Source organism: Polypterus senegalus, chromosome 5, assembly GCF_016835505.1.
Source record: "Polypterus senegalus isolate Bchr_013 chromosome 5, ASM1683550v1, whole genome shotgun sequence".
Taxonomy (NCBI): Eukaryota; Metazoa; Chordata; class Cladistia; order Polypteriformes; family Polypteridae; genus Polypterus; species Polypterus senegalus.
The window spans coordinates 130,039,349-130,055,554 of NC_053158.1; positions in this window are offsets into that span (position 1 = coordinate 130,039,349).

The window sequence follows — 16,206 nt, forward strand, 5'->3', positions numbered from 1 at the left end:
CTCATGTTTACTGTATGCATACTAAGAAGTTACAAGTTTTTTAATTGCTTGTTTTAAATCCTGTTTTCTTTTTTATTGCTTTTAAATTACAGTACGTTCTGTGTTATGTTTTCCGTTATTATGTGTTGTCAGAATGAGCTCATTTGTAAAAAGTGACAGTAAAAATAGGAGAGCCTAATGACTTGCATCAAAGTTACTACAGGAGGCAGACAAAATGGTCTCAATGAGCTATCGATGGCACTAAACCTTAGAACAATATGGCCTTTCATGCAATAAACACGACTTGAACTCTTTCCCTTTTTCATTTGCATGCATGAATTAACCGCTGCTTAACATAATGGTTGCTGCAGACCTGACAAACGAGATTTCTTGTTCAGTTTATTTTCAGTATTCTTAAGTAATTCATTCAGTGTTGCAGATAAAAAGAAAACCTGTGATGCATCACTGTTGAGTGTTGCAGAAAAAACACAATGGCATTTTAATGAAGGACTTTATTAATGAGGAGAAAAACAGAAATGAGCTGAGTGGGGTGGCTTGACGGCAAAAGAAGTGCACAGTGCAGACACACTCCTGAATGGGCAATGCGGCAATGAACTTGCTAGTTAACATTTTTTAAATGTTTTCTTTCTAAATGACTTTTTAGACACCAGGCGATTTCCAGTGAAAGGGCTCAGTTGTGCATGACAATGAATGTCCTACATTTCTAAAGGGCTCATTATTTGTACCTGGGTCTGCTCACCCTGTGAAGTACATCTTAGGCAGCTAGATCTTAATGAGCATGTCAAGCAGGCAGAATACAATTGCATGAACTGAAAACTGCAGTTTTATTTAACTTCTTAGAAAAAGGAAACATGCATTGATGATGTGTTTTACTTCCTAGTTCAACCTTCACCTAAGCTGTTTGTATCTATTGGGATATCTTGTGGTAATGAGTAAAAGCAAAAAAGCTCATTTCTAGCACCTGCACATTTGAAGAACGCAGCTTTACTGTGGCATTTGTAAGAACAAGTTTCCATCTATGTGCAAATAATGGACTTTTTGAAACCATAGGGTTCTGGTCTCAATTAATATCGACTTAAAAGGAAGAATCAGTTCAGTACTGACGTGCACAGAGCTTTTGGTAGGCATTGGCTCAAAAGAGGAGAAAGGGCACTTTACAGGACAGGATTTGTTAAATATTATTGCCCACTTTTATTTGTGTGTGTGTTTTTGTAATTTTAAGTGAAATTTGGATATCATTTCTGGATCTCTATAATATTCAAAATCAGAAAAGACACTACATACTCTCTACTGCACATATGCTTAATTTTTTAAATATAACACTTCTTAAGAAGATGAAAGGGCATATAACTGAATTCCCATCTAGTTAAATGAAATACCAAATTCAGTTTCTTTCCATTTTAATACAAAAAGTTCACAGCATAGCAGATTCATTTAAAGACTTGTTCCCCTCTCAAGCGTCTGTTATGGGTCAAATGTTTAGAAAGCCTCTAGAACTGCTTTTCTGGTAGAATCAGTGTTACTCAAACACCGTGTCATGGCCTACTTTTTGCTAGTTGCTTTTTTTTTATATATCGGTAGTTGGTCGTGTTGAAATCATGAGTGGGTTACACTGCCGACTGCGCTCAGTCCTCCGCCTGATCTAACAATCATGCTCGATCCCCCCAATCACATTCAAATTATCAAGTGGAGAGGGATACTGCCCACTCTGACAATCATGCTCTTAATGTAAGGAGGAAAACCCGCTGTCTATATGGTTGCAAAATCACTTATATGGGAAAAAGTGGGTCACTACACCAAACACAGCCATAGATCACACATAGACTTTCAGCAAGGAAAAGTAAATTATAAATTTGAACCCTGCAGTAGAAGGTAAAAAAAATTATATAAACTTTTATCAAGATCTGTCATTAAAAAATAATAACACCTTTTTTTCTTTCAAGATTTTCTTAACTTTTGGGTTTCATACTAAAGTCCTGCTTTTGGATTGCATGATTGTATAGATTTCAATGACTTCATCTTTGTTCTTAGGGATTTTATTCTCTATCAACAGCCATAGAAGATTAGAGTGTTGTTCTTTTCCACATAGATGTCTGACTATAAACTTAGCTAAACTTTGTTTAGCGGTTGCTATTGGCATAGAGAAATGTAGTATAGAATTTCAGCAACCGAAACGGTGTTAAAAACACTCAATTATCATCAGACTCTTTGAACATACCCATTAATGGGTAAGGCATTATTCTTTGAGCAGGTGTATGCTGAATGAAACACTCTACAGATGTCTTTCAAATATAGTGCCTGCAGTTCCAAAAAGATGATTGTACTCTCCATAGCAACAGCACACAGCATTTTCTGTCTATCAACAGAAGCCCACTGGAAAGAAACAAAGCATTGTAAAACCATGGATGTCTGTAAGACGTGTGAGTTCCTATCTGTAGTACTTGGGAGTGATAGGCTGTGTAGTTATTATTCATAATCCCACTTTATCCATGATAAAACAGCTGGGAAAAAACAGCTAATTAATAGAATCGTTAACATTTTTTAAAAGAGTTAGAGCCTGATAACTCTAACAAGACAACTTGAAATGCTAGAATTATAAGAAAAGTGAATATGTGTGATTTCTGCACAGACATTACTGTATATCTTACTTCTTCTTCATAACATAATACAAACCAACAAGAATGACAAACATATTTTATTATAGATAATTTGCATATACATTTACATTTTGACTATCCAAGATATGAGTAAGTGACATCTATAATTACATTTTGTCTTTTCAAAATTTAGAGTTATTTGTAATTACACCTTGATTGCTGAAAACTTAGTGACGTTTCACATTGTATTGTTTTGAACTTTTGGTTAGAGAGAGCCGTAATTACACTTTGGGTAGTCAAAGTCTTACTTGTTGACATCTGTAATTCTATATTATCTGTAAAGGGGTAGCACTGCACTGCACTGCCGCCACTTATGTCCAACATCATATACTAGAAACTTTTTCACATTTCACCTTAGATCAGTAATGATTTTACTTACTCCAGAATTGCTTCAATTTTGTTTAATTTAGTTCTATTTTAACATTTAAGAGAAATATGTATTATTTTTCTCTAAATAAATAACAAATTTAAAATAGTGTATCCAGCCGTTATTCCTGGGAGAACCTTTTAACATTTCCTTATTCAAAAGAAGGGCCTCACTTCATATCTGACTGCTCAAACCAATTTAGATACCATTTGCTCACCACACCTGGAAATCCATGCCACTTTTTGTTTAATGATCAGTTTTCATGGTTTCTTTACTAAAATAGTTTTGAACTGTTGCTTTAAAATCAATAAATGTTCTGCTACTAACAAATTCTTTTATTGCTTCCTCACAAAATTTCAAACATCACCTCCTGTTTAAGTCCATTCCCATAAATGCAGAAGAAAGGATTCATATATTGCAAAGAAATGTAACTTTGAAAAATGAAAGAGGTGGAAACTACCAGTGGCCAGTCCTTCTTCCTCACTGGTGAAAAAGCAGTGTGCTAGGGTTGGTTAATGGGATATTTCACTACCCCACTAATTGACCAATTAGACAATTTTATGTTCTACCAACTACTGAACTACAGTAGGTATACTCATCAACAATAGGATCTGATTTACCTCTTTAAAACTCTAACTCATGGATGAAATATATTTTTGGAAACAGAGAGCCATCTTTTTAAACATGCAATGTTTCAACCAAATGACCCCAATGTTTATGATTTAAAGGTTCAAGAAAAAGGCATTTATATATGTTTATAAGACTTAGTGTGTCCACTAAAAATAGTACATTTATGTATCCATTCATCCATTATAAAATCAGCAACTAGTTCAGGACCATTATGACTCAAACCAGAGAGGTTCCAGCAACAGTTTTAGGACTTCACTTTAATACAGATTAATATGAAGGAAGTTATTGATGTGGGGTAATAGGTAAGATTTTGTTTTGTAATACCAGTGTAGCTTATTATGAATCAAACCATTTCTGTCAGAGCAATTGTGTTTTATCACAATTACAGCATGAACAATGCGATAGACAACAATGTCTCCAGGAGAAGCAGCAGATATAAATAAAGTACAGTAACCGAATAGATGGTTGGTGAAATGAATGAATAAGTTGCACAGCAACACCTCTTGAAACTGAAACGATGACCCAGTTATAGTTGCACTAAATTCAGTTCAATGGTTAGAAAAAATTGATAAAACAAACAAATAATGCTAAAGTATCCAACCATAAATTGTTTAACTTTTAATTTTAATCTTGTTAGCCCTGATCAGTGTTTTATGATGGTGCATACTGTTAATAACTGATTGACTACAGTGGTGGTGAAAAATGAAGAAAAACAGGAAGCATATGAAACAAAAGCTTGTTTGTAGATAAAATAAGCTGGAAGTTTTATTAGTTCAAACAAAAACAGAGAAAAAGTACATATTTAACAAATACGCAAATGATTATAACTATTATTTATCAAATAACATAAGTAATCCATGTGTTTATACTAGATATACTAATTTATATTATGAAGAGTGTATGTATTTTATACCTTTTCTGTCATTACATTTTATTTTGTATTTATAGGTATATACTGTACATTGTAACCTCTGTAATATACTAGGGGTCTCTGTTGCCCCTTTCAACCCAACAGACAGACATACTGAACACAGTGTAAAATCACCAAGAAGGTTTTTAATTATTTTTCTTCTGGTTGTCGTGCCCTGGAGCACCTCTGCCACCATAAACAGGCAATACAATAATAATAAATACAATAAACCAACACAAATCTCTCCTCCACACCTCCCAACAAGCTCTGTCCTACTCCTCTCGACTCTGGCTCCTTTGCTGGGTCTCCAACAGTCCTTTATATGATGTCTGAACCAGAAGTGCTTCAGTTCTTCCATCCATTTGACTTTCTCATACTTCTGGATCAGATGGAGAAGTTGAGTTTTCTGTTAGCCCGGAACTACTTCGGAACTTCTGTCCTCATAACTTGATAGTACTTCGGGACTATGGAAAAGTACGAATTCCCAGATCTCCCTGCGATGTCTCCTGGCAGCTCCTACGGTATCCAGCAGGGCTGAGAAACCAAACTCCAGATGCCATGGTGCCCTGCTGGAAGCCGGGGCACCATTATGCTGTAGGGAAATCACCATCTGGCATCTTTGGGAAGGCAGTGGGCCACAGTAGCTGCCTTACCTCATCCTTCTCCTCTTTGGATGTCCCAGCCAGGTTGAGCAGCTGTCTGCCATAACTCTTATATACAAAGTTTGTGCTTGGGCACTGGCCTAGCAAGGCTGTAACAGTGTAGCAGTAAGAGGTATGTACAATTGCCATGAAGCCACACTCCTTTAAAGTCTATAGAAACTCATTATGAGATTTCCATTTAAAGCAGAAGAGATAATTGTAATTTTATAGAATGTGGCATCCATTAGATGAGGCCATGCTTTCCAAATGCCCTAGAAGAAATTACTCTTAGGGCACTAGTCCGTTAGGAATTTTGTGGGAGTAGGGAATCCAGGTGAGTCTTCCCCATCTGATCCAGAAGTATGAGAAAGTCAAATGGATGGAAGAACCGAAGCACTTCTGGTTCAGACATCATATAAAGGACTGTTGGTGACCCAGCAAACGAGCCAGAGTCGGGAGGTGTAGGACAGAGCTTGTTGGGAGGTGTGGAGGAGAGATTTGTGTTGGTTTATTGAATTTATTGTTATTTTATTGCCTGTTTATGGTGGCAGAGGTGCTTCAGGGCACGACAACCAGAAGAAAAATAATTTAAAACCTTCTTGGTGATTTTACCCTGTGTTCAATGTGTCTGTCTGTTGGGTTGAAAGGGGCAACAGCGACCCCTATTATATAACAGAGGTTACAATATACAGTACATAATAATAGACAGAAAAGGTATAAAATACATACACTCTTCATAATATAAATGAGTATATCTACTGTAGAATAAACACATGGATTACTTATGTTATTTGATAAATCATAGTCATAATCATTTGCATATCTGTTAGACATGTACTTTTTCCCTGTTTTTGTTTGAACTAATACAACTCCCAGCTTATTTTGTCTACAAACAAGCTTTTGTTTCATATGCTTCCTGTTTTTCTTCATTTTTCACCACCACTGTAGTCAATCAGTCATTAACAGCATGCACCATCATAAAACACTGATCAGGGCTAACAAGATTAAAATTATTTAAGATAAACAATTTATGGTTGGATACTTTAGCATTATTCATTTGTTTCTATCAATTTTTTCTAATCATGGAACTGAATTTAGTGCAACTAGAACTTGGTCATCGTTTCAGTTTCAAGAGGTGTTGCTGTGCAACTTATTCATTCATTTCACCAATCATCTATTCGGTTACTGTACTTTATTTATATCTGCTGCTCCTCCTGGAGACATTGCTGTCTATAGCATTGTTCATGTTGTAATTGTGATTAAACACAATTGCTCTCAGACAGAAATGGTTTGATTCATAATAAGCTACACTGGTATTACAAAACAAAATCTTACCTATTACCCCACATCAATAACTTCCTGCATATTACTCTGTATTAAAGTGAATTCCTAAAACTATTACTGGAATCTCATCTCTGGTTTGAGTCATAATGGTCCTGAACTAGTGGCTGATTTTATAATAGATGAATGGATATATAAATGTACTATTTTTAGTGGACACACTAAGTCTTATAAACATATATAAATGCCATTTTCTTGAACCTTTAAATCATAAACATTGGGGTCATTTGGTTGAAACATTGCATGTTTAAAAAGATGGTTCTCTGTTTCCAAAAATATATTTCATCCATGAGTTAGAGTTTTAAAGAGGTAAATCAGATACCTATTGTTGATGAGCATGCCTACTGTAGTTCAGTAGTTGGTAGAACATAAAATTGTCTAATTGGTCAATAAGTGGGGTAGTGAAATATCCCATTAACCAACCCTAGCACACTGCTTTCTCACCAGTGAGGAAGAAGGACTGGCCACTGGTAGTTTCCACCTCTTTCATTTTTCAAAGTTAAATTTCTTTGCAATATATGAATGCTTTCTTCTGCATTTATGGGAATGGAGTAAACAGGAGGTGATGTTTGAAATTTTGTGAGGAAGCAATAAAAGAATTTGTTAGTAGCAGGACATTTATTAATTTTAAAAGCAACAGTTCAAAACTATTTCAGTAAAGAAACCATGAAAACTGATCATTAAAGTAAAAGTGGCATGGATTTCCGGGTGTGGTGAGCAAATGGTATCTAAATTGGTTTGAGCGGTCAGATATGAAGTGAGGCCCTTCTTCTGAATAAGGAAATGGTAAAAGGTTCTCTCAGGAATGACGGCTGGACACACTATTTTAAGTGTGTTATTTATTCAGAGAAAAATAATAAATATTTCTCTTAAATATTAAAATAGAAGCAATTAAACAAAATTAATGTGACCAGTGATAATGAGAAAAAAGAGGACAGTGGGTTGAGCTATTGTGTCTGGTGCACTGTATTTTGGTTGAAATGTTATTGTATTTGGCTTATGTCTACCACTTATAACATTCTTAAACCTTACTTTGTGCTAATAAATTCTTTAATTTGAATATAGTCCTCAGCATTCTATTCTGGATAAGGGTGCCATATAGATGCGCGCCATCCCTAATATACAGTATATACTTTATCTGGTGTAACTGTTACAGGAACTAATAAAACAGTACACTGGGAAGGATTTAGATATGGTACAGTCTATTGTGTATCTTCTTTATCTATTTATAGGGCTGAAAATAAAATCCAAGTAAAAGAGCAGTGAGCATATCTTTCCTTTACCCTCGACCCTGTCCCTTCTAATCACTTATAATAAAACATCCTGGAAATTTGATCAGAAACCAGCTGCCATCGGAAGCAGAAAGTGGCAACCATATCGTGCCATATTGTGACTGACAGATGTTTTTCCAGTCTTTAGCCCGAAGTAATGGCTGTTACTGTAAATGTCTGGTTCCAGTGGCTTCTCCTGTTTCTTGTATCATTCTGTTTACATGTACACTGTATATAGTCAAGAGTCCAGCTATTCAGCTGTCTTGATTTAGAATGAAAATAAAGGTGACACAGGAACAGGCACTATTTCATATTGGAGGACTAATGTTCATGTTTGTTTTTTTAAATAGTTCCAAAGTCAATGACCCAAGGCATGACTCTGTCCCTTAATATGTCTTTAAGAAAGCTACCATATTTTCTTCAATTGTCGGACAGCCTTGGAGGAAACAGAGACACACTGCTGTAAGAGAGGGGAATATTCAACACAAGGATTATGGCCATATTAGCTGTCAACAGTATTCCTAATCACTTTTCATTTACACAACTCAAACAAATAAATGGAGAGCTCTTCTGGAACTCTAACATTTTTCATTATGTATTCACAAATCCTGTATATACAAAAAAAAACTTTTAGCATCTTTTAACTCTGCATTGAAATAAAAGGGTTTGGAAAAACAATAAATACATTTATTCAAAGTTTTTTTGTTGGCATTCCTCTGCCAGAATGTATTAGACACACATTCTCATTATCATGCCTTTGTCTTTGAATTTTTTTATCCCATTTTAAATATCCTTACTGACATATGCCTCATCTCCTACTTGGAGCTGCCTTGACTAGGTGTGTTCTTTTGCATATGAACGACCATCTATACTTTTGATTTTGTCCAAGCTCTATAATTACCAAAAATTGAACTATTTTTCAACTTAATGATTTGTATTATTGTTATCTATATCTTTTATATTAACCCCAGGTTCTCTTATCATAGTTATGACCACTTTCACACCATTATACCACTCATTTTGCATTAAGTAGCTCTTTCATTAAAAAAATGACAGAGAAATGAGCCCTTTAAGTTAAATGTAAGAATCCTACTGAGAAAATGTGTCAACCATGGAACTCTCACATATGCTATGATGACAGACAGTCAATTAACCCAGTTAATTTCAATTATAATTCATCAAGTGCCAACCCGTATAGGTATTTTACTTAGAGAATGAAGTGTCATAACAGCTTTTGAATGAAATCGTTTCAAATGGTTCTGGTATATTTCCCTGTACAGAAGCCATCTTGCCATTCTGTTGGTTGTATCCAAGAAGCTGTTTGTGTTGTGCTTTTATCTGCCTCTTATGAAGGTATTACATGCCTGTAGAAAACTGGTTTCACATGAGTAGCTCTGCTGTGTAGACCAGTTTAAACATTAACAAGCCTCTGCATGTTACCCTGCTATATCCCACTACTAGCCTGCAGCGGTTATGAAATGTAGGAAGCAGTATATGTGGAATTACCTATCAGTAATCAAAACTGAAAATTCATAAAGTATTTGCTTTTTCTATGTGTATGGTGAAGGAAACAAACCATACTACAAATTGTTTTAATAAATGTTTAAACTCAATACTGAACTGTGAATGAAAAGTTATACAGGTACACAAAATAAAAAAAAAAACTTTAAATAAGTCAAAGGGATTGATTTAGAAAGATACTACAAGTTTCCAAAAAATTTTTGAACTGTGAACTGATTAACCAACTACAATAAAGATAAACTACACTGGACTGATAGTAGTGCAGACTGCTAGATATGTATTTAAACTCTGAAACTGAAATCCTTTTAGAATCCAAAAAAAGAAAAATAAACTTCTACACATATCAGTTATTTCTGGAATGTGAAACAACCATTTTATTGGCCTTGGTTAGTTAAGATTAGCATGGGCATCAGCCTGGGAGAAAAATACAATTTTGTAATGTAAAGATCGCAGTGTTTTTAGGATTATCAATCATTTGTATAATCATTGTTAACTTCATGTTGATAGGGACCTTTAAGTCTGGGATACACACTGCACAGAAAAAGTACAAGAACAGGAAGAAAAGAATTTTACCATCACCCAGACATGAAGTCTGCATTCCCACTGAAACTGGAAGATAAAAGACCTCTGCGGAATGCAGAATGTTTTTAAGTAGCTATGGTATGCACCCAGGTTTGAAGGGACACACCCTCATCATTATCTTACAGAAAATGTGCTTAAAATACATTTCACTACTATTGGTTTTACTATTTTATTCATTTTGCTTTGTTACAGTATCAAGTTTACATTGATTGTGCCAGAGTACAGTGTTAATAGCATCTAGATCGGGTGATTACTATATTGCCACAGGGGTTAAGGGGCTAGGAGAGACATCTTTGAAATGAAACTGCAGTGAGTAGACACCTGCTTTGGTAAGTGATACCGGGGTGGAGTGATGCTCTGGTCAGAAGACATCTGGTATGCTTATGCCAAGCTAGTAAGTCTCATTTTGCTTGATGCAACTGTGTACATGCAGGTAAGTTATACTTGTAGGATGCTATAAAGCAGATACAAAAAAGTCTTAGTTTGCTTAAGGCAGCTGTCCACATGCAGATAAAATTGTGCATGTGGGGTACTATAAGGCAGATATACCAAGTATTCACACACACACATACCATATGGTTATGTTTAGAATAGGTGAAACAAAATAACAAACAGATCATCTTCCACAATAATACACTGTATTTTTGCTCAAATATTCCATGTGACTTTAAGGCCATTTCAGTGCTACTTTCCAACATTGACACACTGTGTGGCCCTGAGAGGCACTTAACTTTCCTATGTTCCAATTTTAAAAAGTTTACTACTGCTCTACCCTCACCTTTGCTGTAAAACAAAATAAAGTTTGTTTAAACATTCAAGTTCAAACTGCTCCACCCATGTTAAATTCAGTACTTTTTTATTTTGTACAGCCAGAGCCATACCAGCCAGAGCATATATAAAGAATGAATTAGTCTTGAATTAGATGCTGATCCTTCACAGATTTTTTCTGGGGAATATTTGTGAATACAGTTGTGTTTTCTACGTTGCAGATTTTTTTTATTACTGGTGTGTATTCTTTATAGGATTTACCAGAAATTATTTTAATATCTGTTTAAACTGTGAAATTTCACGTTATTAAAAAGATCCTTTTGTTTGCACGTGTTGCTATTTGGGCTACTAGAAATAATGAATGGGGACATTCTGGGTTAGATTACATTTACACTACATATGCTTTGAAGTACATCAGGTATGATTTAAAATATATAACAGCATACTTCAGTATCAGGTCATAGTGCAATATAAAGCTGTGACTAACTCCTATGAAAGTGCAATACTTTAACACTAGAATTGCCAAAGCTTACGAAAAAACTCATAACTCCGGCCCGCCTTAAAACCACTCGCACCTCTCCATTCAGCGTCCTTTGTGTTGTAAATGTGTCGATAAGCCCAAGCAACAAGCAGCCTGCTATATCACACCCCAGCTTTAGAAATTACAAAAACCTCTCCCAACTGAAGCCTTGTTTATCAGGGAGTCCTAGAGCTGTATAGGCTAAAAAAAATATTGTGATTTGGAACACATGCATTTCATGTGTGTTCCGTGTCTACAAAGTCTACTGTCTATGCAAGTGTAGGATGACAGAAATGTTGAACACATACCTAAAGGCAAACTTTTTTCCATGTTTTAGTACTAATGATAAAATTTTGAAATGAAGTGTATAATGTGTGAAGACTGAAGTCCAAATATCAAATAAGCACTTTCACAAAAGGTACAATTACTGTATAACAAAACAAGTGCGGTTTTATTCAAGACTATAACCGAAGAAAAAGAAATCGGGTTAGTGTGGCTTGTTATCGTGACTGCTGACTCCTATTCAGAAGGTCCTGAGTTCAGGTCTTAACGTGTTCCAAAATAAACATTTTGAGTAGTGAGCTGATCTTATTGTTACTATTATACAATAAAAACATACATTTGATTTGAGTCTGTAACAGCCAGTGTAAATGTATGGTACTTGTAAAAGTTAGCATTTTTTTTAACTCAGTCGCGTTCACACTCGCCCCAATCTGACCCTGCTGTTTTCAAATACAGACATGCTATAACAGAGATGAACTCAGATCGGAGAAAGAGAACAGAAGCCCTCCCCACAAGAAATGTCCACTCACATATAAGAACAACACAGCTGCACCAGGTGTAAAGGAGAAAGATGGCACCATTTCGATGCAGGAAGAGGTCTGCCGTCATCCTGCCAATCAGTCTGCCCCACACCTGTTCTTTGATGAAACAATACGGCTTACAGAGCTCACCAACATATCGTGCAAACTTCTGTTTGTGATTATGTTTTGTGATGGTCTTTACATAAGAAACATTTATTTGTTACTTAAATAAAATCTAAAATGTTAAATGTTAAAATCTAAATATAGCTCATGATGTATAAGAATAATTTGTTTTGCTTCTGGTCTTTTCCAATAACTATGCATGATCAAAACAGAACAGTATGTAATCCTTCTACTGTGTATTATTAAACCACTTATTCCTTTTCATGGGTTGTGGTGTGGTAAAGCATATTTCAGTGTCATCAGGTGCAAGGCAGGAGTTCACCTTCAGTGTAGGGCCTATTCATACTAAGACAATTTAGATTCCATAAATATCAAATACATCATTTGAAATATGAAAGAATACTGTAGTATCTTATGAAGACATGGAAAGAACATGCAAATTCAATCAGGTAACAACCCAGCTAGGATCTGAACTTTGATCCTCAGAGATGTGAGAAAGAGCAAAAGACATGCAACTTGATGCTGTTCTGGATTGCCAAAGTACATCAATGTATATTGTTACTATAAGAAATAAAACGGTTATTTGTTATATCCTTATTGCTTTTTTCAGAGTAACTGTAGTTGGAACAATATGAAATTCACCATAGTGAAATATGGTCTTAAATAAGAATAAAGAAAACTATGATGCTGAATACTTAAATGAATCTCCTTGACTTTAACCCTGAGTGTGACTTGGGCTCTGAGTTCTTTGTAATTACAGTTAAACACGAGTCAGAGTCTTAGTGAGCATTAACAGAGCATTAACACTAGAATTGCCAAAGCCTATGAAAAAACTCGTAATCCCGGCCCACCTTAAATCTGTTCATACCTCTCCATCAGCATCTTTTGTGCTGTAAATATGTTGATCAACACAAGCAGCAAGCAGCCTGCTATCCCATCCCCCACCAATGCAGAAAGGGCAGGTAAACTCTCTTTACCTGCGTGTGAGTTGCCGGGAGTTGTATAGTGCAAATAATATATGTGTGTTCCGTGTCTACAACAATCTATGTAAACACATTGTTAAAACAGAAACGTTTTTCATGTTTTAGTAATAAGTCACAAAATGTAGACATGAAGTGTTTAATGTGTGAAACCTGAAGTCCAAATATCAAATAAACACTCTCACAAAAGATAACGGAATTACGAGTTTTTTTGTAGGCTTTGGTACTACAGTAATTCTAGTGTTAATGCTATGTTTTACATTTTTAAGCCTGAATAACACTTGGCACAGTATTCTGCTGCCATGTAGTGATTAAAATAACATCATGCTCCAAAAAAAAAAAAATGTCTATGCTGTTTTGACACTCCGAGGTAACATAAATATCAATGAGTGGAGCAAAACTGTCAGCCAAAACACAATGGCATGTAATTGAGAGGTTGTAAAGTCAGTTTTACAGCAAACTGAAGCAAAACCATTAGCAATCAAATGATAGTGATGACAATGTGAACTGGCTATCAGACATTATCATGGATAGTGAAACTGATACATATGGCATCATGCGGTATGACTGGACTGTTGCAATATGCCTGGTGACTTCAGGTGTGTAATGCTGCAGCAGGGTGCAGTTTCTATGTGGCTAACAGGCAAAATGATTGCGATCAAGTTGAATGACAAGAAAGATGTTAGCCTTCTCTGCCATAAAGCCTTGACACAATTACTCTACAAATATCCTGGAAATAAAAGTACTTATTTTTATTTAATAACAGTACCTTCTCACAGGTTCTTCTTTTTTTCACTTCTCCTCTCCTCCTATCCAACTCCAGCTCCAAAGGTGAAGCAGCTCCTTCTCAACCTGGACCCATGAGTACTTCCAGTGTAACAAGACTGTCAACTCTTGGCAGCTCCCACTAGTGACACCCTAAATCCCCAAAAAGGCTGCCCATCAGAATTACAACTCCCATGGAGCCCTTTGGGTGTCCAAAAAGGAGTTATACCAGAGGGATACTGCAACCCAGTGTATTGGGGGAGCACTTCGCTCTGAGAGGGAGTCTTCCTCTGTCCTTCTACTATGACAGTCTCCCAACTTGGAAAGATATCACTAACCAACCTAGCTGGGAATGTCTTTTCATTCGCATCCTTTTATTATATGGAAGTCCCAGTCAGGTGAGGAACCATCCATCTCAGCCCAACTGCCAGCTATCCAATGTCATCTATGACACCACTAAACACTGTTAACAATGTACTGAAGCAACTGTCAATGTTCGTGTCAGGGAAATGTGGAAGTCTACTCTCTTTTCTGTTTCTTTTTCCGGTTTCTTTGTGGTGGTGGCCAGCGCCACCACCGCCACCACCACCTACTCAAAGCTTCATGATGCTCAAACAATGATGGACGGATTAAAAGGCAGAAGTCTATGTGACCATCATCATCATCAAGTCCTTCCGTGAGAATCCTAAATCCAAAGAGGACTGTTTCATTTATATTAGGTAGAATGCCCAGAGGGGACTGGGCGGTCTCATGGTCTGGAATCCCTACAGATTTTATTTTTTCTCCAGCCGTCTGGAGTTTTTTTTGTTTTTTCTGTCCCCCCTGGCCATTGAACCTTACTCTTATTCAATGTTAATGTTGATTTATTTTGTTTTATAATTGTGTCTTTCATTTTTCTATTCTTTAATATGTAAAGCACTTTGAGCTACTGTTTGTATGAAAATGTGCTATATAAATAAATGTTGTTGTTGTTGTTGTTGAAGTCTTAGCCTAATTGCATAATAACACGTGTGAATAAGGCACTGACATTCTACCTTGTCATGAACAAGCAACATAAAAATATAAGAAAAGTGTGCAAAGAAACACATTTCTACTGTCCCAAGTGCAAATGCGGCAGTAGTGGGATGAGCTGGCGATGGGGACTAGAGAACTGGAGACAGATAGGTGCCTGACATTTTGAAGAACCAACTAACTCAAGCCTGAGGGGGATATTTTAAGGACTGAACTTTTTAATTGGCTAATTGTTTGTTTGGTTTTATGTCTATTTTAAAAGTTCTTAATTTTTTAATGCCCTGGTTTTATAAGGGGGCTTGGTTGGTTTTATGAATAGGTTTGTTTTAGTGGTTTTATTATTAATTGTTTGGGTTTAGTACAGTGTAAGGCCATGCCATGACCTGTGCCACTAGTTGCAGTTGGTTAGATGAGGCAACCTTAACATTAGAATCCCTGAAACCTGTTAAAATTTAAATTTTACTCTCACCTGGGGCCTCATGCATAACGCCGTGTGTAGAACTCACACTATAACATGATGTAAGCACAAAAGCTGAAATGTGTTTATGCAGAGAAAAATCCAGATGCAGGAATATGTGCATTCGCCATCTTCTGCGTTCTTCTGCTACATAAATCCCGGTCAGCGTGAAAAGTAATGCTCGTGCACACGCGTGTTGTCCTGCCCCAACTCGTCCCAGAATTAAGCCTCTTTGAATATGCAAATCAATATAAATAGCCCTTAAACTCAGCGTTCTGTGAAAAGACAATAACAAAAGCAAGAGGGAAAATAGAAGAATTGGCGAATACCAAGTGGAGGCAAGGAAAAACGTACTATTTGTTGGTTTAAACATTGGTATAAACAACAAAAGGAAGTTGATCGTCAGACATAGCGTGAAAGCTCAAGTTCACAAAGTCGCACAGTGCCCTAAATAAAAAAGAAGTTGTCAGATATCAAAGTCACTGTGAAAAGGCAAGTCGTAGCTCACCATCTGAGTTTCATATGAAAGCTTATTAGGGCACCGAGAAAAAGAAAGGCACACAGTGGGAAAAAAGCATGAAATGTCAACTTCAATCTCGAAATGTCCACTTTAATCACGTAGTTTATTTTGTCATTAAAGTAGAACATCATAAACTTCATCTTAAAATCGTTTAACTAGTTTCTCAAATCACATCGTAAGTAAAGTAACACGTTAAATGCTTTGTTTTGTATGTGTTCTTCTATGTGCTCTACTGTATGTGTGTGAATCACTACGTGCTTTCTCTACCTCTGACAGGACACAGAATCCATTACATTCGTGATATTACAGCTCTCTGAATAACTAAAATACTGAGATGTA